Consider the following 21,266-nt stretch of genomic DNA (forward strand, 5'->3'; position numbering starts at 1 on the left):
TATTTGTTCTGAATGAGTGACAGTTAGAGATCTGATCAATCTCTGATGTGAGGGCAATGGCCAGAATGAGCTTCAGGATTATGGGGAGGAATGACAGACATCAATGCTGATGGTGGCAGTTCAGTTAAAGGGCCTGGGCTAGGTTTAGGGTTTCCTGTAAGGGAAAGTCTATGCATATGATACGGTTACGGAGAGAATTTTGGTTCAATTCTGATGTGAGTGCGAGGGTGAGATTGAGTCTCAGGATAAAGATGTGCCTCCTAGTCGGCAGCAATGTTGAAGTCAGAGTATCTAGTCCAGGGCTTGGGTTTAGGGTTAGGCTTAGGTGTTCAGTAAGATTCACAGGAACATAGAGTTACATTTAGAGTTCGAATCTGACACTGATGTGAGGGCGATGGCCAGATTGAGCTTCAGGTATACATTTCGGCATGACGGACGTTGAAGCTGATGGCGTCATTTCAGGTAAAGTGGCCAGGGTTAGAGTTATGTTATTGTGTTCTGTGAGGTGTAGAGGAAGGATAGGGTGATGGACAGACTTAGGGTGTTCTCTGATGTGAAGGTTAGGGTCCAGCTCTGATGTGAGTGCACTTCTGAAATTGCGATTCATTGTTGAGGAGGGCCCTGGGTGATGTCGAAGCTGACGTTGTGTGGATAGGCCCAGGATCCAGTGATAGGGTTAAAATTTTGTGTTCTCTCTGATTTCCAGAGACATTAGCATTACGGAAAGTGTTAGGTTCTGGGTCTGATGTGAAGGGGAGAGCAAGATGGTGGATCAGGGTTTTGGTGAGGCATGGGTGACATCAATGTTCCTGGTGAGCTGTCAGGACAACTGGCCAGGGCTAGGCTAAGCGTTAGGTTTTTGGTTAGGTGTAGAGAGAGGGTGTTTTCACATTTATACATAGGGTCCTTCTCTTACGTTAGGGCGAATGTGCGATTCAGTTCCAGGATTACAGTGAGGCAAGGGTGATATCCATGATGACGGTGGAGTTTCAGGCCACTGTTCGGCGCTAGGGTTAGGGTTATGTAATCTTTAAAGGGTATGGGGTGGACCGGGATACGTTTCGATTTGCATCCTACTCTGACGTGAGGGCGAAGCACACATTGATCTTCATCATCGTGGTGTGGCATCGGTGACATCATTGCTGCCTCTGAGGGTACAGGTTAATAGACCTTGTTTAGGGATAAGATTTTCTGTAAGGAAAAGTCTATGCGGTACATATGGTTATGGACAGAATTAGGGAGCAGTTCTGATGTCAGAGCGAGTGTGAGATTGAGTCGCAGGGTCAATGGAGTCATAGTTTATATCAACGGTGAAGGTGAATTATCTGTTCCAGGGTCGGGTGTACGGTTAGATTTAGGTGTTCGATAATGAATATGGGTGTGATATGGTTACAGTTAGACTTCAGATCTATCTCTGATGTGAGGGAGAGTGCATGATTGAGTTTGAAGATAAAGCTGAAATATGGGTGACATCAAAGATGAAGGTGAAGTGTCAGATCCTGGCGCCAGGGCCAGGGATAGCATTAGTTGTAAGGTAAGGAGTATTGGGCAGATTGAGTGGCAGTAAGAGTTCTGATCTGACTCTGATGTGAAGGAAATGGCCAGAATGTGCTTCAGGATTATGGGGAGGAATGACAGAAGTCGATGCTGATGGTGGCGGTTCAGTTAAATTGGCCTGGGCTAGGGTTAGGGTTTCCTGTAAGGGAAAATCTATGCATATGTTACGGTGACGGAGAAAATTAGGGCTCAGTTCTGATGTGAGGACGAGGGTGAGATTGAGTCTCATGGTTAAGTTGTGTCTCCTAGTTGGCACAAATGTTGAAGGCGAAGAATCTAGTCTAGTTCTCGGGCCTAGGGTTAGGGTTAGTTGTTCACTAAGATTTACAGTAACACAGAGTTACATTTAGAGTTTCCATGTGACCCTGATGTGAGGGCGATGGCCAGATTGAGCTTCAGGTTTATGGTGCGGCATGACAGACGTTGAAGTTGACTATGTCAGCTCAGGTAAAGTGGCCAGGGCTAGGGTTATGGTATTGTGTTCTGTGAGGTGTACAGGAAGAATAGGGGTATGGACAGACTTAGGGCTGGTCTCTGATATGAGGGCAAGTGCGAGATTGAGGTTCAGGATTACGGTGAAGTGTGGGTCATGCCAAAGGTTACGGTGAATGCACACGTCCAAGATTCATGGCTAGGGTTAGGATTACTGCGTCGTTCTGTTCTACAGAAAGGACAAGTTTAGGATTAAGGTTAGGGTCCAGCTCTGATGTGAGTGCGAGTGTGAGATTGCGATACAGTGTTGAGGAGGGCCGTGGTTGATGTCAATGGTGACGTTGTGTGGATAGGCCCAGGACTCAGTGCTAGGCTCAAAATTTTGTGTTCTCTCTGTTTTCCGGAGACATTAGCATTACGGAAAGAGTTAGGTTCTGGGTCTGATGTGACGGTAAGTGCAAGATGGTGGATCAGGTTTATGGTGAGGCATGGGTGACGTCAGTGGTCAAGGTCGGGTGTCAGGACCACGGGCCAGGGCTAGGGTTAGGGTTAGGTTTTTGGGAAGCTGTAGAGGGATGGTATTGTTACGTTTAGACTTAGGTTCCTTCTCTTACGTTAGGGCCACTATACGATTCAGTTCCAGGATTACTGCGAGCCAAGGTTGATATCCAAGGTTATGGAGGAGTTTCAGGGAACAGGTCCACGCTGGGGTTAGGGTTATGTAATCGTTAAAGTGCATGGGGTTTACGTGAATAGAGCTCGGTTTTGGATCTTACTCTGATGTGAGGGCGTAGGCCAGACTGATCTTGATCATCATGGTGTGGCATAGGTGACATCAATCCTGACGCTGAGGTTCCAGGTTAAGGGACCTTGGTTAGCAGAAGGGTTTTTGTAAGGAAATGTCTATGCAGAAGATATGGTTGTGGATATAATTAGGGTGCAGTTTTGAAGTCAGGGCGAGTGTGAGGTCGAGTCACAGGGTTGAGGGAGTCATAGTTGATATCAGTGGTGGAGGCGAAGTATCTGGTCCATGGCTCGGGTCTAGGGTTCCGTTTAGGTGTTCGGTAAGGAGTACGGGTGAGATAGGGTTACAGTTAGATTCGGAACCATCCCTGATGTGAGGACGAGTGCAAGATTTAGTTTCAGTTTTAAGGTGAGGTGTGGGTGTCATTAATGCTTAAGTTGAAGTGTCAGATCCTGGCGCCAGGGCTAGGGCTGGCTTTAGTTGTAAGTTAAGGTGTATTTGTTCTGAATGAGTGACAGTTAGAGATCTGATCAATCTCTGATGTGAGGGCAATGGCCAGAATGAGCTTCAGGATTATGGGGAGGAATGACAGACATCAATGCTGATGGTGGCAGTTCAGTTAAAGGGCCTGGGCTAGGTTTAGGGTTTCCTGTAAGGGAAAGTCTATGCATATGATACGGTTACGGAGAGAATTTTGGTTCAATTCTGATGTGAGTGCGAGGGTGAGATTGAGTCTCAGGATAAAGATGTGCCTCCTAGTCAGCAGCAATGTTGAAGTCAGAGTATCTAGTCCAGGGCTTGGGTTTAGGGTTAGGCTTAGGTGTTCAGTAAGATTCACAGGAACATAGAGTTACATTTAGAGTTCGAATCTGACACTGATGTGAGGGCGATGGCCAGATTGAGCTTCAGGTATACATTTCGGCATGACGGACGTTGAAGCTGATGGCGTCATTTCAGGTAAAGTGGCCAGGGTTAGAGTTATGTTATTGTGTTCTGTGAGGTGTAGAGGAAGGATAGGGTGATGGACAGACTTAGGGTGTTCTCTGATGTGAAGGTTAGGGTCCAGCTCTGATGTGAGTGCACTTCTGAAATTGCGATTCATTGTTGAGGAGGGCCCTGGGTGATGTCGAAGCTGACGTTGTGTGGATAGGCCCAGGATCCAGTGATAGGGTTAAAATTTTGTGTTCTCTCTGATTTCCAGAGACATTAGCATTACGGAAAGAGTTAGGTTCTGGGTCTGATGTGAAGGGGAGAGCAAGATGGTGGATCAGGGTTTTGGTGAGGCATGGGTGACATCAATGTTCCTGGTGAGCTGTCAGGACCACTGGCCAGGGCTAGGCTAAGCGTTAGGTTTTTGGTTAGGTGTAGAGAGAGGGTGTTTTCACATTTATACCTAGGGTCCTTCTCTTACGTTAGGGCGAATGTGCGATTCAGTTCCAGGATTACAGTGAGGCAAGGGTGATATCCATGATGACGGTGGAGTTTCAGGCCACTGTTCGGCGCTAGGGTTAGGATTATGTAATCTTTGAAGGGTATGGGGTGGACCGGGATACGTTTCGATTTGCATCCTACTCTGACGTGAGGGCGAAGCCCACATTGATCTTCATCATCGTGGTGTGGCATCGGTGACATCATTGCTGCCTCTGAGGGTACAGGTTAATAGACCTTGTTTAGGGATAAGATTTTCTGTAAGGAAAAGTCTATGCGGTACATATGGTTATGGACAGAATTAGGGAGCAGTTCTGATGTCAGGGCGAGTGTGAGATTGAGTCGCAGGGTCAATGGAGTCATAGTTTATATCAACGGTGAAGGTGAATTATCTGTTCCAGGGTCGGGTGTACGGTTAGATTTAGGTGTTCGATAATGAATATGGGTGTGATATGGTTACAGTTAGACTTCAGATCTATCTCTGATGTGAGGGAGAGTGCATGATTGAGTTTGAAGATAAAGCTGAAATATGGGTGACATCAAAGATGAAGGTGAAGTGTCAGATCCTGGCGCCAGGGCCAGGGACAGCATTAGTTGTAAGGTAAGGAGTATTGGGCAGATTGAGTGGCAGTAAGAGTTCTGATCTGACTCTGATGTGAAGGAAATGGCCAGAATGTGCTTCAGGATTATGGGGAGGAATGACAGAAGTCGATGCTGATGGTGGCGGTTCAGTTAAATTGGCCTGGGCTAGGGTTAGGGTTTCCTGTAAGGGAAAATCTATGCATATGTTACGGTGACGGAGAAAATTAGGGCTCAGTTCTGATGTGAGGACGAGGGTGAGATTGAGGCTCATGGTTAAGATGTGTCTCCTAGTTGGCACAAATGTTGAAGGCGAAGAATCTAGTCTAGTTCTCGGGCCTAGGGTTAGGGTTAGTTGTTCACTAAGATTTACAGTAACACAGAGTTACATTTAGAGTTTGCATGTGACCCTGATGTGAGGGCGATGGCCAGATTGAGCTTCAGGTTTATGGTGCGGCATGACAGACGTTGAAGTTGACTATGTCAGCTCAGGTAAAGTGGCCAGGGCTAGGGTTATGGTATTGTGTTCTGTGAGGTGTACAGGAAGAATAGGGGTATGGACAGACTTAGGGCTGGTCTCTGATATGAGGGCAAGTGCGAGATTGAGGTTCAGGATTACGGTGAAGTGTGGGTCATGCCAAAGGTTACGGTGAATGCACACGTCCAAGATTCATGGCTAGGGTTAGGATTACTGCGTCGTTCTGTTCTACAGAAAGGACAAGTTTAGGATTAAGGTTAGGGTCCAGCTCTGATGTGAGTGCGAGTGTGAGATTGCGATAAAGTGTTGAGGAGGGCCCTGGTTGATGTCAATGGTGACGTTGTGTGGATAGGCCCAGGACTCAGTGCTAGGCTCAAAATTTTGTGTTCTCTCTGTTTTCCGGAGACATTAGCATTACGGAAAGAGTTAGGTTCTGGGTCTGATGTGACGGTAAGTGCAAGATGGTGGATCAGGTTTATGGTGAGGCATGGGTGACGTCAGTGGTCAAGGTCGGGTGTCAGGACCACGGGCCAGGGCTAGGGTTAGGGTTAGGTTTTTGGGAAGCTGTAGAGGGATGGTATTGTTACGTTTAGACTTAGGTTCCTTCTCTTACGTTAGGGCCACTATACGATTCAGTTCCAGGATTACTGCGAGCCAAGGTTGATATCCAAGGTTATGGAGGAGTTTCAGGGAACAGGTCCACGCTGGGGTTAGGGTTATGTAATCGTTAAAGTGCATGGGGTTTACGTGAATAGAGCTCGGTTTTGGATCTTACTCTGATGTGAGGGCGTAGGCCAGACTGATCTTGATCATCATGGTGTGGCATAGGTGACATCAATCCTGACGCTGAGGTTCCAGGTTAAGGGACCTTGGTTAGCAGAAGGGTTTTTGTAAGGAAATGTCTATGCAGAAGATATGGTTGTGGATATAATTAGGGTGCAGTTTTGAAGTCAGGGCGAGTGTGAGGTCGAGTCACAGGGTTGAGGGAGTCATAGTTGATATCAGTGGTGGAGGCGAAGTATCTGGTCCATGGCTCGGGTCTAGGGTTCCGTTTAGGTGTTCGGTAAGGAGTACGGGTGAGATAGGGTTACAGTTAGATTCGGAACCATCCCTGATGTGAGGACGAGTGCAAGATTTAGTTTCAGTTTTAAGGTGAGGTGTGGGTGTCATTAATGCTTAAGTTGAAGTGTCAGATCCTGGCGCCAGGGCTAGGGCTGGCTTTAGTTGTAAGTTAAGGTGTATTTGTTCTGAATGAGTGACAGTTAGAGATCTGATCAATCTCTGATGTGAGGGCAATGGCCAGAATGAGCTTCAGGATTATGGGGAGGAATGACAGACATCAATGCTGATGGTGGCAGTTCAGTTAAAGGGCCTGGGCTAGGTTTAGGGTTTCCTGTAAGGGAAAGTCTATGCATATGATACGGTTACGGAGAGAATTTTGGTTCAATTCTGATGTGAGTGCGAGGGTGAGATTGAGTCTCAGGATAAAGATGTGCCTCCTAGTCAGCAGCAATGTTGAAGTCAGAGTATCTAGTCCAGGGCTTGGGTTTAGGGTTAGGCTTAGGTGTTCAGTAAGATTCACAGGAACATAGAGTTACATTTAGAGTTCGAATCTGACACTGATGTGAGGGTGATGGCCAGATTGAGCTTCAGGTATACATTTCGGCATGACGGACGTTGAAGCTGATGGCGTCATTTCAGGTAAAGTGGCCAGGGTTAGAGTTATGTTATTGTGTTCTGTGAGGTGTAGAGGAAGGATAGGGTGATGGACAGACTTAGGGTGTTCTCTGATGTGAAGGTTAGGGTCCAGCTCTGATGTGAGTGCACTTCTGAAATTGCGATTCATTGTTGAGGAGGGCCCTGGGTGATGTCGAAGCTGACGTTGTGTGGATAGGCCCAGGATCCAGTGATAGGGTTAAAATTTTGTGTTCTCTCTGATTTCCAGAGACATTAGCATTACGGAAAGAGTTAGGTTCTGGGTCTGATGTGAAGGGGAGAGCAAGATGGTGGATCAGGGTTTTGGTGAGGCATGGGTGACATCAATGTTCCTGGTGAGCTGTCAGGACCACTGGCCAGGGCTAGGCTAAGCGTTAGGTTTTTGGTTAGGTGTAGAGAGAGGGTGTTTTCACATTTATACCTAGGGTCCTTCTCTTACGTTAGGGCGAATGTGCGATTCAGTTCCAGGATTACAGTGAGGCAAGGGTGATATCCATGATGACGGTGGAGTTTCAGGCCACTGTTCGGCGCTAGGGTTAGGATTATGTAATCTTTGAAGGGTATGGGGTGGACCGGGATACGTTTCGATTTGCATCCTACTCTGACGTGAGGGCGAAGCCCACATTGATCTTCATCATCGTGGTGTGGCATCGGTGACATCATTGCTGCCTCTGAGGGTACAGGTTAATAGACCTTGTTTAGGGATAAGATTTTCTGTAAGGAAAAGTCTATGCGGTACATATGGTTATGGACAGAATTAGGGAGCAGTTCTGATGTCAGGGCGAGTGTGAGATTGAGTCGCAGGGTCAATGGAGTCATAGTTTATATCAACGGTGAAGGTGAATTATCTGTTCCAGGGTCGGGTGTACGGTTAGATTTAGGTGTTCGATAATGAATATGGGTGTGATATGGTTACAGTTAGACTTCAGATCTATCTCTGATGTGAGGGAGAGTGCATGATTGAGTTTGAAGATAAAGCTGAAATATGGGTGACATCAAAGATGAAGGTGAAGTGTCAGATCCTGGCGCCAGGGCCAGGGATAGCATTAGTTGTAAGGTAAGGAGTATTGGGCAGATTGAGTGGCAGTAAGAGTTCTGATCTGACTCTGATGTGAATTAAATGGCCAGAATGTGCTTCAGGATTATGGGGAGGAATGACAGAAGTCGATGCTGATGGTGGCGGTTCAGTTAAATTGGCCTGGGCTAGGGTTAGGGTTTCCTGTAAGGGAAAATCTATGCATATGTTACGGTGACGGAGAAAATTAGGGCTCAGTTCTGATGTGAGGACGAGGGTGAGATTGAGGCTCATGGTTAAGATGTGTCTCCTAGTTGGCACAAATGTTGAAGGCGAAGAATCTAGTCTAGTTCTCGGGCCTAGGGTTAGGGTTAGTTGTTCACTAAGATTTACAGTAACACAGAGTTACATTTAGAGTTTGCATGTGACCCTGACGTGAGGGCGATGGCCAAATTGAGCTTCAGGTTTATGGTGCGGCATGACAGACGTTGAAGTTGACTATGTCAGCTCAGGTAAAGTGGCCAGGGCTAGGGTTATGGTATTGTGTTCTGTGAGGTGTACAGGAAGAATAGGGGTATGGACAGACTTAGGGCTGGTCTCTGATATGAGGGCAAGTGCGAGATTGAGGTTCAGGATTACGGTGAAGTGTGGGTCATGCCAAAGGTTACGGTGAATGCACACGTCCAAGATTCATGGCTAGGGTTAGGATTACTGCGTCGTTCTGTTCTACAGAAAGGACAAGTTTAGGATTAAGGTTAGGGTCCAGCTCTGATGTGAGTGCGAGTGTGAGATTGCGATACAGTGTTGAGGAGGGCCCTGGTTGATGTCAATGGTGACGTTGTGTGGATAGGCCCAGGACTCAGTGCTAGGCTCAAAATTTTGTGTTCTCTCTGTTTTCCGGAGACATTAGCATTACGGAAAGAGTTAGGTTCTGGGTCTGATGTGACGGTAAGTGCAAGATGGTGGATCAGGTTTATGGTGAGGCATGGGTGACGTCAGTGGTCAAGGTCGGGTGTCAGGACCACGGGCCAGGGCTAGGGTTAGGGTTAGGTTTTTGGGAAGCTGTAGAGGGATGGTATTGTTACGTTTAGACTTAGGTTCCTTCTCTTACGTTAGGGCCACTATACGATTCAGTTCCAGGATTACTGCGAGCCAAGGTTGATATCCAAGGTTATGGAGGAGTTTCAGGGAACAGGTCCACGCTGGGGTTAGGGTTATGTAATCGTTAAAGTGCATGGGGTTTACGTGAATAGAGCTCGGTTTTGGATCTTACTCTGATGTGAGGGCGTAGGCCAGACTGATCTTGATCATCATGGTGTGGCATAGGTGACATCAATCCTGACGCTGAGGTTCCAGGTTAAGGGACCTTGGTTAGCAGAAGGGTTTTTGTAAGGAAATGTCTATGCAGAAGATATGGTTGTGGATATAATTAGGGTGCAGTTTTGAAGTCAGGGCGAGTGTGAGGTCGAGTCACAGGGTTGAGGGAGTCATAGTTGATATCAGTGGTGGAGGCGAAGTATCTGGTCCATGGCTCGGGTCTAGGGTTCCGTTTAGGTGTTCGGTAAGGAGTACGGGTGAGATAGGGTTACAGTTAGATTCGGAACCATCCCTGATGTGAGGACGAGTGCAAGATTTAGTTTCAGTTTTAAGGTGAGGTGTGGGTGTCATTAATGCTTAAGTTGAAGTGTCAGATCCTGGCGCCAGGGCTAGGGCTGGCTTTAGTTGTAAGTTAAGGTGTATTTGTTCTGAATGAGTGACAGTTAGAGATCTGATCAATCTCTGATGTGAGGGCAATGGCCAGAATGAGCTTCAGGATTATGGGGAGGAATGACAGACATCAATGCTGATGGTGGCAGTTCAGTTAAAGGGCCTGGGCTAGGTTTAGGGTTTCCTGTAAGGGAAAGTCTATGCATATGATACGGTTACGGGAGAATTTTGGTTCAATTCTGATGTGAGTGCGAGGGTGAGATTGAGTCTCAGGATAAAGATGTGCCTCCTAGTCAGCAGCAATGTTGAAGTCAGAGTATCTAGTCCAGGGCTTGGGTTTAGGGTTAGGCTTAGGTGTTCAGTAAGATTCACAGGAACATAGAGTTACATTTAGAGTTCGAATCTGACACTGATGTGAGGGCGATGGCCAGATTGAGCTTCAGGTATACATTTCGGCATGACGGACGTTGAAGCTGATGGCGTCATTTCAGGTAAAGTGGCCAGGGTTAGAGTTATGTTATTGTGTTCTGTGAGGTGTAGAGGAAGGATAGGGTGATGGACAGACTTAGGGTGTTCTCTGATGTGAAGGTTAGGGTCCAGCTCTGATGTGAGTGCACTTCTGAAATTGCGATTCATTGTTGAGGAGGGCCCTGGGTGATGTCGAAGCTGACGTTGTGTGGATAGGCCCAGGATCCAGTGATAGGGTTAAAATTTTGTGTTCTCTCTGATTTCCAGAGACATTAGCATTACGGAAAGAGTTAGGTTCTGGGTCTGATGTGAAGGGGAGAGCAAGATGGTGGATCAGGGTTTTGGTGAGGCATGGGTGACATCAATGTTCCTGGTGAGCTGTCAGGACCACTGGCCAGGGCTAGGCTAAGCGTTAGGTTTTTGGTTAGGTGTAGAGAGAGGGTGTTTTCACATTTATACCTAGGGTCCTTCTCTTACGTTAGGGCGAATGTGCGATTCAGTTCCAGGATTACAGTGAGGCAAGGGTGATATCCATGATGACGGTGGAGTTTCAGGCCACTGTTCGGCGCTAGGGTTAGGATTATGTAATCTTTGAAGGGTATGGGGTGGACCGGGATACGTTTCGATTTGCATCCTACTCTGACGTGAGGGCGAAGCCCACATTGATCTTCATCATCGTGGTGTGGCATCGGTGACATCATTGCTGCCTCTGAGGGTACAGGTTAATAGACCTTGTTTAGGGATAAGATTTTCTGTAAGGAAAAGTCTATGCGGTACATATGGTTATGGACAGAATTAGGGAGCAGTTCTGATGTCAGGGCGAGTGTGAGATTGAGTCGCAGGGTCAATGGAGTCATAGTTTATATCAACGGTGAAGGTGAATTATCTGTTCCAGGGTCGGGTGTACGGTTAGATTTAGGTGTTCGATAATGAATATGGGTGTGATATGGTTACAGTTAGACTTCAGATCTATCTCTGATGTGAGGGAGAGTGCATGATTGAGTTTGAAGATAAAGCTGAAATATGGGTGACATCAAAGATGAAGGTGAAGTGTCAGATCCTGGCGCCAGGGCCAGGGATAGCATTAGTTGTAAGGTAAGGAGTATTGGGCAGATTGAGTGGCAGTAAGAGTTCTGATCTGACTCTGATGTGAAGGAAATGGCCAGAATGTGCTTCAGGATTATGGGGAGGAATGACAGAAGTCGATGCTGATGGTGGCGGTTCAGTTAAATTGGCCTGGGCTAGGGTTAGGGTTTCCTGTAAGGGAAAATCTATGCATATGTTACGGTGACGGAGAAAATTAGGGCTCAGTTCTGATGTGAGGACGAGGGTGAGATTGAGGCTCATGGTTAAGATGTGTCTCCTAGTTGGCACAAATGTTGAAGGCGAAGAATCTAGTCTAGTTCTCGGGCCTAGGGTTAGGGTTAGTTGTTCACTAAGATTTACAGTAACACAGAGTTACATTTAGAGTTTGCATGTGACCCTGATGTGAGGGCGATGGCCAGATTGAGCTTCAGGTTTATGGTGCGGCATGACAGACGTTGAAGTTGACTATGTCAGCTCAGGTAAAGTGGCCAGGGCTAGGGTTATGGTATTGTGTTCTGTGAGGTGTACAGGAAGAATAGGGGTATGGACAGACTTAGGGCTGGTCTCTGATATGAGGGCAAGTGCGAGATTGAGGTTCAGGATTACGGTGAAGTGTGGGTCATGCCAAAGGTTACGGTGAATGCACACGTCCAAGATTCATGGCTAGGGTTAGGATTACTGCGTCGTTCTGTTCTACAGAAAGGACAAGTTTAGGATTAAGGTTAGGGTCCAGCTCTGATGTGAGTGAGAGTGTGAGATTGCGATACAGTGTTGAGGAGGGCCCTGGTTGATGTCAATGGTGACGTTGTGTGGATAGGCCCAGGACTCAGTGCTAGGCTCAAAATTTTGTGTTCTCTCTGTTTTCCGGAGACATTAGCATTACGGAAAGAGTTAGGTTCTGGGTCTGATGTGACGGTAAGTGCAAGATGGTGGATCAGGTTTATGGTGAGGCATGGGTGACGTCAGTGGTCAAGGTCGGGTGTCAGGACCACGGGCCAGGGCTAGGGTTAGGGTTAGGTTTTTGGGAAGCTGTAGAGGGATGGTATTGTTACGTTTAGACTTAGGTTCCTTCTCTTACGTTAGGGCCACTATACGATTCAGTTCCAGGATTACTGCGAGCCAAGGTTGATATCCAAGGTTATGGAGGAGTTTCAGGGAACAGGTCCACGCTGGGGTTAGGGTTATGTAATCGTTAAAGTGCATGGGGTTTACGTGAATAGAGCTCGGTTTTGGATCTTACTCTGATGTGAGGGCGTAGGCCAGACTGATCTTGATCATCATGGTGTGGCATAGGTGACATCAATCCTGACGCTGAGGTTCCAGGTTAAGGGACCTTGGTTAGCAGAAGGGTTTTTGTAAGGAAATGTCTATGCAGAAGATATGGTTGTGGATATAATTAGGGTGCAGTTTTGAAGTCAGGGCGAGTGTGAGGTCGAGTCACAGGGTTGAGGGAGTCATAGTTGATATCAGTGGTGGAGGCGAAGTATCTGGTCCATGGCTCGGGTCTAGGGTTCCGTTTAGGTGTTCGGTAAGGAGTACGGGTGAGATAGGGTTACAGTTAGATTCGGAACCATCCCTGATGTGAGGACGAGTGCAAGATTGAGTTTCAGTTTTAAGGTGAGGTGTGGGTGTCATTAATGCTTAAGTTGAAGTGTCAGATCCTGGCGCCAGGGCTAGGGCTGGCTTTAGTTGTAAGTTAAGGTGTATTTGTTCTGAATGAGTGACAGTTAGAGATCTGATCAATCTCTGATGTGAGGGCAATGGCCAGAATGAGCTTCAGGATTATGGGGAGGAATGACAGACATCAATGCTGATGGTGGCAGTTCAGTTAAAGGGCCTGGGCTAGGTTTAGGGTTTCCTGTAAGGGAAAGTCTATGCATATGATACGGTTACGGAGAGAATTTTGGTTCAATTCTGATGTGAGTGCGAGGGTGAGATTGAGTCTCAGGATAAAGATGTGCCTCCTAGTCAGCAGCAATGTTGAAGTCAGAGTATCTAGTCCAGGGCTTGGGTTTAGGGTTAGGCTTAGGTGTTCAGTAAGATTCACAGGAACATAGAGTTACATTTAGAGTTCGAATCTGACACTGATGTGAGGGCGATGGCCAGATTGAGCTTCAGGTATACATTTCGGCATGACGGACGTTGAAGCTGATGGCGTCATTTCAGGTAAAGTGGCCAGGGTTAGAGTTATGTTATTGTGTTCTGTGAGGTGTAGAGGAAGGATAGGGTGATGGACAGACTTAGGGTGTTCTCTGATGTGAAGGTTAGGGTCCAGCTCTGATGTGAGTGCACTTCTGAAATTGCGATTCATTGTTGAGGAGGGCCCTGGGTGATGTCGAAGCTGACGTTGTGTGGATAGGCCCAGGATCCAGTGATAGGGTTAAAATTTTGTGTTCTCTCTGATTTCCAGAGACATTAGCATTACGGAAAGAGTTAGGTTCTGGGTCTGATGTGAAGGGGAGAGCAAGATGGTGGATCAGGGTTTTGGTGAGGCATGGGTGACATCAATGTTCCTGGTGAGCTGTCAGGACCACTGGCCAGGGCTAGGCTAAGCGTTAGGTTTTTGGTTAGGTGTAGAGAGAGGGTGTTTTCACATTTATACCTAGGGTCCTTCTCTTACGTTAGGGCGAATGTGCGATTCAGTTCCAGGATTACAGTGAGGCAAGGGTGATATCCATGATGACGGTGGAGTTTCAGGCCACTGTTCGGCGCTAGGGTTAGGATTATGTAATCTTTGAAGGGTATGGGGTGGACCGCGATACGTTTCGATTTGCATCCTACTCTGACGTGAGGGCGAAGCCCACATTGATCTTCATCATCGTGGTGTGGCATCGGTGACATCATTGCTGCCTCTGAGGGTACAGGTTAATAGACCTTGTTTAGGGATAAGATTTTCTGTAAGGAAAAGTCTATGCGGTACATATGGTTATGGACAGAATTAGGGAGCAGTTCTGATGTCAGGGCGAGTGTGAGATTGAGTCGCAGGGTCAATGGAGTCATAGTTTATATCAACGGTGAAGGTGAATTATCTGTTCCAGGGTCGGGTGTACGGTTAGATTTAGGTGTTCGATAATGAATATGGGTGTGATATGGTTACAGTTAGACTTCAGATCTATCTCTGATGTGAGGGAGAGTGCATGATTGAGTTTGAAGATAAAGCTGAAATATGGGTGACATCAAAGATGAAGGTGAAGTGTCAGATCCTGGCGCCAGGGCCAGGGATAGCATTAGTTGTAAGGTAAGGAGTATTGGGCAGATTGAGTGGCAGTAAGAGTTCTGATCTGACTCTGATGTGAAGGAAATGGCCAGAATGTGCTTCAGGATTATGGGGAGGAATGACAGAAGTCGATGCTGATGGTGGCGGTTCAGTTAAATTGGCCTGGGCTAGGGTTAGGGTTTCCTGTAAGGGAAAATCTATGCATATGTTACGGTGACGGAGAAAATTAGGGCTCAGTTCTGATGTGAGGACGAGGGTGAGATTGAGGCTCATGGTTAAGATGTGTCTCCTAGTTGGCACAAATGTTGAAGGCGAAGAATCTAGTCTAGTTCTCGGGCCTAGGGTTAGGGTTAGTTGTTCACTAAGATTTACAGTAAAACAGAGTTACATTTAGAGTTTGCATGTGACCCTGATGTGAGGGCGATGGCCAGATTGAGCTTCAGGTTTATGGTGCGGCATGACAGACGTTGAAGTTGACTATGTCAGCTCAGGTAAAGTGGCCAGGGCTAGGGTTATGGTATTGTGTTCTGTGAGGTGTACAGGAAGAATAGGGGTATGGACAGACTTAGGGCTGGTCTCTGATATGAGGGCAAGTGCGAGATTGAGGTTCAGGATTACGGTGAAGTGTGGGTCATGCCAAAGGTTACGGTGAATGCACACGTCCAAGATTCATGGCTAGGGTTAGGATTACTGCGTCGTTCTGTTCTACAGAAAGGACAAGTTTAGGATTAAGGTTAGGGTCCAGCTCTGATGTGAGTGCGAGTGTGAGATTGCGATACAGTGTTGAGGAGGGCCCTGGTTGATGTCAATGGTGACGTTGTGTGGATAGGCCCAGGACTCAGTGCTAGGCTCAAAATTTTGTGTTCTCTCTGTTTTCCGGAGACATTAGCATTACGGAAAGAGTTAGGTTCTGGGTCTGATGTGACGGTAAATGCAAGATGGTGGATCAGGTTTATGGTGAGGCATGGGTGACGTCAGTGGTCAAGGTCGGGTGTCAGGACCACGGGCCAGGGCTAGGGTTAGGGTTAGGTTTTTGGGAAGCTGTAGAGGGATGGTATTGTTACGTTTAGACTTAGGTTCCTTCTCTTACGTTAGGGCCACTATACGATTCAGTTCCAGGATTACTGCGAGCCAAGGTTGATATCCAAGGTTATGGAGGAGTTTCAGGGAACAGGTCCACGCTGGGGTTAGGGTTATGTAATCGTTAAAGTGCATGGGGTTTACGTGAATAGAGCTCGGTTTTGGATCTTACTCTGATGTGAGGGCGTAGGCCAGACTGATCTTGATCATCATGGTGTGGCATAGGTGACATCAATCCTGACGCTGAGGTTCCAGGTTAAGGGACCTTGGTTAGCAGAAGGGTTTTTGTAAGGAAATGTCTATGCAGAAGATATGGTTGTGGATATAATTAGGGTGCAGTTTTGAAGTCAGGGCGAGTGTGAGGTCGAGTCACAGGGTTGAGGGAGTCATAGTTGATATCAGTGGTGGAGGCGAAGTATCTGGTCCATGGCTCGGGTCTAGGGTTCCGTTTAGGTGTTCGGTAAGGAGTACGGGTGAGATAGGGTTACAGTTAGATTCGGAACCATCCCTGATGTGAGGACGAGTGCAAGATTTAGTTTCAGTTTTAAGGTGAGGTGTGGGTGTCATTAATGCTTAAGTTGAAGTGTCAGATCCTGGCGCCAGGGCTAGGGCTGGCTTTAGTTGTAAGTTAAGGTGTATTTGTTCTGAATGAGTGACAGTTAGAGATCTGATCAATCTCTGATGTGAGGGCAATGGCCAGAATGAGCTTCAGGATTATGGGGAGGAATGACAGACATCAATGCTGATGGTGGCAGTTCAGTTAAAGGGCCTGGGCTAGGTTTAGGGTTTCCTGTAAGGGAAAGTCTATGCATATGATACGGTTACGGAGAGAATTTTGGTTCAATTCTGATGTGAGTGCGAGGGTGAGATTGAGTCTCAGGATAAAGATGTGCCTCCTAGTCGGCAGCAATGTTGAAGTCAGAGTATCTAGTCCAGGGCTTGGGTTTAGGGTTAGGCTTAGGTGTTCAGTAAGATTCACAGGAACATAGAGTTACATGTAGAGTTCGAATCTGACACTGATGTGAGGGCGATGGCCAGATTGAGCTTCAGGTATACATTTCGGCATGACGGACGTTGAAGCTGATGGCGTCATTTCAGGTAAAGTGGCCAGGGTTAGAGTTATGTTATTGTGTTCTGTGAGGTGTAGAGGAAGGATAGGGTGATGGACAGACTTAGGGTGTTCTCTGATGTGAAGGTTAGGGTCCAGCTCTGATGTGAGTGCACTTCTGAAATTGCGATTCATTGTTGAGGAGGGCCCTGGGTGATGTCGAAGCTGACGTTGTGTGGATAGGCCCAGGATTCAGTGATAGGGTTAAAATTTTGTGTTCTCTCTGATTTCCAGAGACATTAGCATTACGGAAAGAGTTAGGTTCTGGGTCTGATGTGAAGGGGAGAGCAAGATGGTGGATCAGGGTTTTGGTGAGGCATGGGTGACATCAATGTTCCAGGTGAGCTGTCAGGACCACTGGCCAGGGCTAGGCTAAGCGTTAAGATTTTGGTTAGGTGTAGAGAGAGGGTGTTTTCACATTTATACATAGGGTCCTTCTCTTACGTTAGGGCGAATGTGCGATTCAGTTCCAGGATTACAGTGAGGCAAGGGTGATATCCATGATGACGGTGGAGTTTCATGCCACTGTTCGGCGCTAGGGTTAGGATTATGTAATCTTTGAAGGGTATGGGGTGGACCGGGATACGTTTCGATTTGCATCCTACTCTGACGTGAGGGCAAAGCCCACATTGATCTTCATCATCGTGGTGTGGCATCGGTGACATCATTGCTGCCTCTGAGGGTACAGGTTAATAGACCTTGTTTAGGGATAAGATTTTCTGTAAGGAAAAGTCTATGCGGTACATATGGTTATGGACAGAATTAGGGAGCAGTTCTGATGTCAGGGCGAGTGTGAGATTGAGTCGCAGGGTCAATGGAGTCATAGTTTATATCAACGGTGAAGGTGAATTATCTGTTCCTGGGTCGGGTGTACGGTTAGATTTAGGTGTTCGATAATGAATATGGGTGTGATATGGTTACAGTTAGACTTCAGATCTATCTCTGATGTGAGGGAGAGTGCATGATTGAGTTTGAAGATAAAGCTGAAATATGGGTGACATCAAAGATGAAGGTGTAGTGTCAGATCCTGGCGCCAGGGCCAGGGATAGCATTAGTTGTAAGGTAAGGAGTATTGGGCAGATTGAGTGGCAGTAAGAGTTCTGATCTGACTCTGATGTGAAGGAAATGGCCAGAATGTGCTTCAGGATTATGGGGAGGAATGACAGAAGTCGATGCTGATGGTGGCGGTTCAGTTAAATTGGCCTGGGCTAGGGTTAGGGTTTCCTGTAAGGGAAAATCTATGCATATGTTACGGTGACGGAGAAAATTAGGGCTCAGTTCTGATGTGAGGACGAGGGTGAGATTGAGGCTCATGGTTAAGATGTGTCTCCTAGTTGGCACAAATGTTGAAGGCGAAGAATCTAGTCTAGTTCTCGGGCCTAGGGTTAGGGTTTGGTGTTCACTAAGATTTACAGTAACATAGAGTTACATTTAGAGTGTGCATGTGACCCTGATGTGAGGGCGATTGCCAGATTGAGCTTCAGGTTTATGGTGCGGCATGACAGACGTTGAAGTTGACTATGTCAGCTCAGGTAAAGTGGCCAGGGCTAGGGTTATGGTATTGTGTTCTGTGAGGTGTACAGGAAGAATAGGGGTATGGACAGACTTAGGGCTGGTCTCTGATATGAGGGCAAGTGCGAGATTGAGGTTCAGGATTACGGTGAAGTGTGGGTCATGCCAAAGGTTACGGTGAATGCACACGTCCAAGATTCATGGCTAGGGTTAGGATTACTGCGTCGTTCTGTTCTACAGAAAGGACAAGTTTAGGATTAAGGTTAGGGTCCAGCTCTGATGTGAGTGCGAGTGTGAGATTGCGATACAGTGTTGAGGAGGGCCCTGGTTGATGTCAATGGTGACGTTGTGTGGATAGGCCCAGGTCTCAGTGCTAGGCTCAAAATTTTGTGTTCTCTCTGTTTTCCGGAGACATTAGCATTACGGAAAGAGTTAGGTTCTGGGTCTGATGTGACGGTAAGTGCAAGATGGTGGATCAGGTTTATGGTGAGGCATGGGTGACGTCAGTGGTCAAGGTCGGGTGTCAGGACCACGGGCCAGGGCTAGGGTTAGGGTTAGGTTTTTGGGAAGCTGTAGAGGGATGGTATTGTTACGTTTAGACTTAGGTTCCTTCTCTTACGTTAGGGCGACTATACGATTCAGTTCCAGGATTACTGCGAGCCAAGGTTGATATCCAAGGTTATGGAGGAGTTTCAGGGAACAGGTCCACGCTAGGGTTAGGGTTATGTAATCGTTAAAGTGCATGGGGTTTACGTGAATAGAGCTCGGTTTTGGATCTTACTCTGATGTGAGGGCGTAGACCAGACTGATCTTGATCATCATGGTGTGGCATAGGTGACATCAATCCTGACGCTGAGGGTCCAGGTTAAGGGACCTTGGTTAGCAGAAGGGTTTTTGTAAGGAAATGTCTATGCAGAAGATATGGTTGTGGATATAATTAGGGTGCAGTTTTGAAGTCAGGGCGAGTGTGAGGTCGAGTCACAGGGTTGAGGGAGTCATAGTTGATATCAGTGGTGGAGGCGAAGTATCTGGTCCATGGCTCGGTTCTAGGGTTCCGTTTAGGTGTTCGGTAAGGAGTACGGGTGAGATAGGGTTACAGTTAGATTCGGAACCATCCCTGATGTGAGGACGAGTGCAAGATTGAGTTTCAGTTTTAAGGTGAGGTGTGGGTGTCATTAATGCTTAAGTTGAAGTGTCAGATCCTGGCGCCAGGGCTAGGGCTGGCTTTAGTTGTAAGTTAAGGTGTATTTGTTCTGAATGAGTGACAGTTAGAGATCTGATCAATCTCTGATGTGAGGGCAATGGCCAGAATGAGCTTCAGGATTATGGGGAGGAATGACAGACATCAATGCTGATGGTGGCAGTTCAGTTAAAGGGCCTGGGCTAGGTTTAGGGTTTCCTGTAAGGGAAAGTCTATGCATATGATACGGTTACGGAGGGAATTGGGGTTCAATTCTGATGTGAGTGCGAGGGTGAGATTGAGTCTCAGGATAAAGATGTGCCTCCTAGTCGGCAGCAATGTTGAAGTCAGAGTATCTAGTCCAGGGCTTGGGTTTAGGGTTAGGCTTAGGTGTTCAGTAAGATTCACAGGAACATAGAGTTACATTTAGAGTTCGAATCTGACACTGATGTGAGGGCGATGGCCAGATTGAGCTTCAGGTATACATTTCGGCATGACGGACGTTGAAGCTGATGGCGTCATTTCAGGTAAAGTGGCCAGGGTTAGAGTTATGTTATTGTGTTCTGTGAGGTGTAGAGGAAGGATAGGGTGATGGACAGACTTAGGGTGTTCTCTGATGTGAAGGTTAGGGTCCAGCTCTGATGTGAGTGCACTTCTGAAATTGCGATTCATTGTTGAGGAGGGCCCTGGGTGATGTCGAAGCTGACGTTGTGTGGATAGGCCCAGGATTCAGTGATAGGGTTAAAATTTTGTGTTCTCTCTGATTTCCAGAGACATTAGCATTACGGAAAGAGTTAGGTTCTGGGTCTGATGTGAAGGGGAGAGCAAGATGGTGGATCAGGGTTTTGGTGAGGCATGGGTGACATCAATGTTCCTGGTGAGCTGTCAGGACCACTGGCCAGGGCTAGGCTAAGCGTTAGGTTTTTGGTTAGGTGTAGAGAGAGGGTGTTTTCACATTTATACATAGGGTCCTTCTCTTACGTTAGGGCGAATGTGCGATTCAGTTCCAGGATTACAGTGAGGCAAGGGTGATATCCATGATGACGGTGGAGTTTCAGGCCACTGTTCTGCGCTAGGGTTAGGGTTATGTAATCTTTAAAGGGTATAGGGAGGACCGGGATACGTTTCGATTTGCATCCTACTCTGACGTGAGGGCGAAGCCCACATTGATCTTCATCATCGTGGTGTGGCATCGGTGACATCATTGCTGCCTCTTAATAGACCTTGTTTAGGGATAAGATTTTCTGTAAGGAAAAGTCTATGCGGTACATATGGTTATGGACAGAATTAGGGAGCAGTTCTGATGTCAGGGCGTGTGTGAGATTGAGTCGCAGGGTCAATGGTGTCATAGTTTATATCAACGGTGTAGGTGAATTATCTGTTCCAGGGTCGGGTGTACGGTTAGATTTAGGTGTTCGATAATGAATATGGGTGTGATATGGTTTCAGTTAGACTTCAGATCTATCTCTCATGTGAGGGAGAGTGCATGATTGAGTTTCAAGATAAAGCTGAAATATGGGTGACATCAAAGATGAAGGTGAAGTGTCAGATCCTGGCGCCAGGGCCAGGGATAGCATTAGTTGTAAGGTAAGGAGTATTGGGCAGATTGAGTGGCAGTAAGAGTTCTGATCTGACTCTGATGTGAAGGAAATGGCCAGAATGTGCTTCAGGATTATGGGGAGGAATGACAGAAGTCGATGCTGATGGTGGCGGTTCAGTTAAATTGGCCTGGGCTAGGGTTAGGGTTTCCTGTAAGGGAAAATCTATGCATATGTTACGGTGACGGAGAAAATTAGGGCTCAGTTCTGATGTGAGGACGAGGGTGAGATTGAGTCTCATGGTTAAGATGTGTCTCCTAGTTGGCACAAATGTTGAAGGCGAAGAATCTAGTCTAGTTCTCGGGCCTAGGGATAGAGTTAGGTGTTCACTAAGATTTACAGTAACATAGAGTTACGTTT

The sequence above is a fragment of the Manis pentadactyla genome, chromosome 1 (assembly GCF_030020395.1).
Source record: "Manis pentadactyla isolate mManPen7 chromosome 1, mManPen7.hap1, whole genome shotgun sequence".
In the NCBI taxonomy this organism is placed as follows: domain Eukaryota; kingdom Metazoa; phylum Chordata; class Mammalia; order Pholidota; family Manidae; genus Manis; species Manis pentadactyla.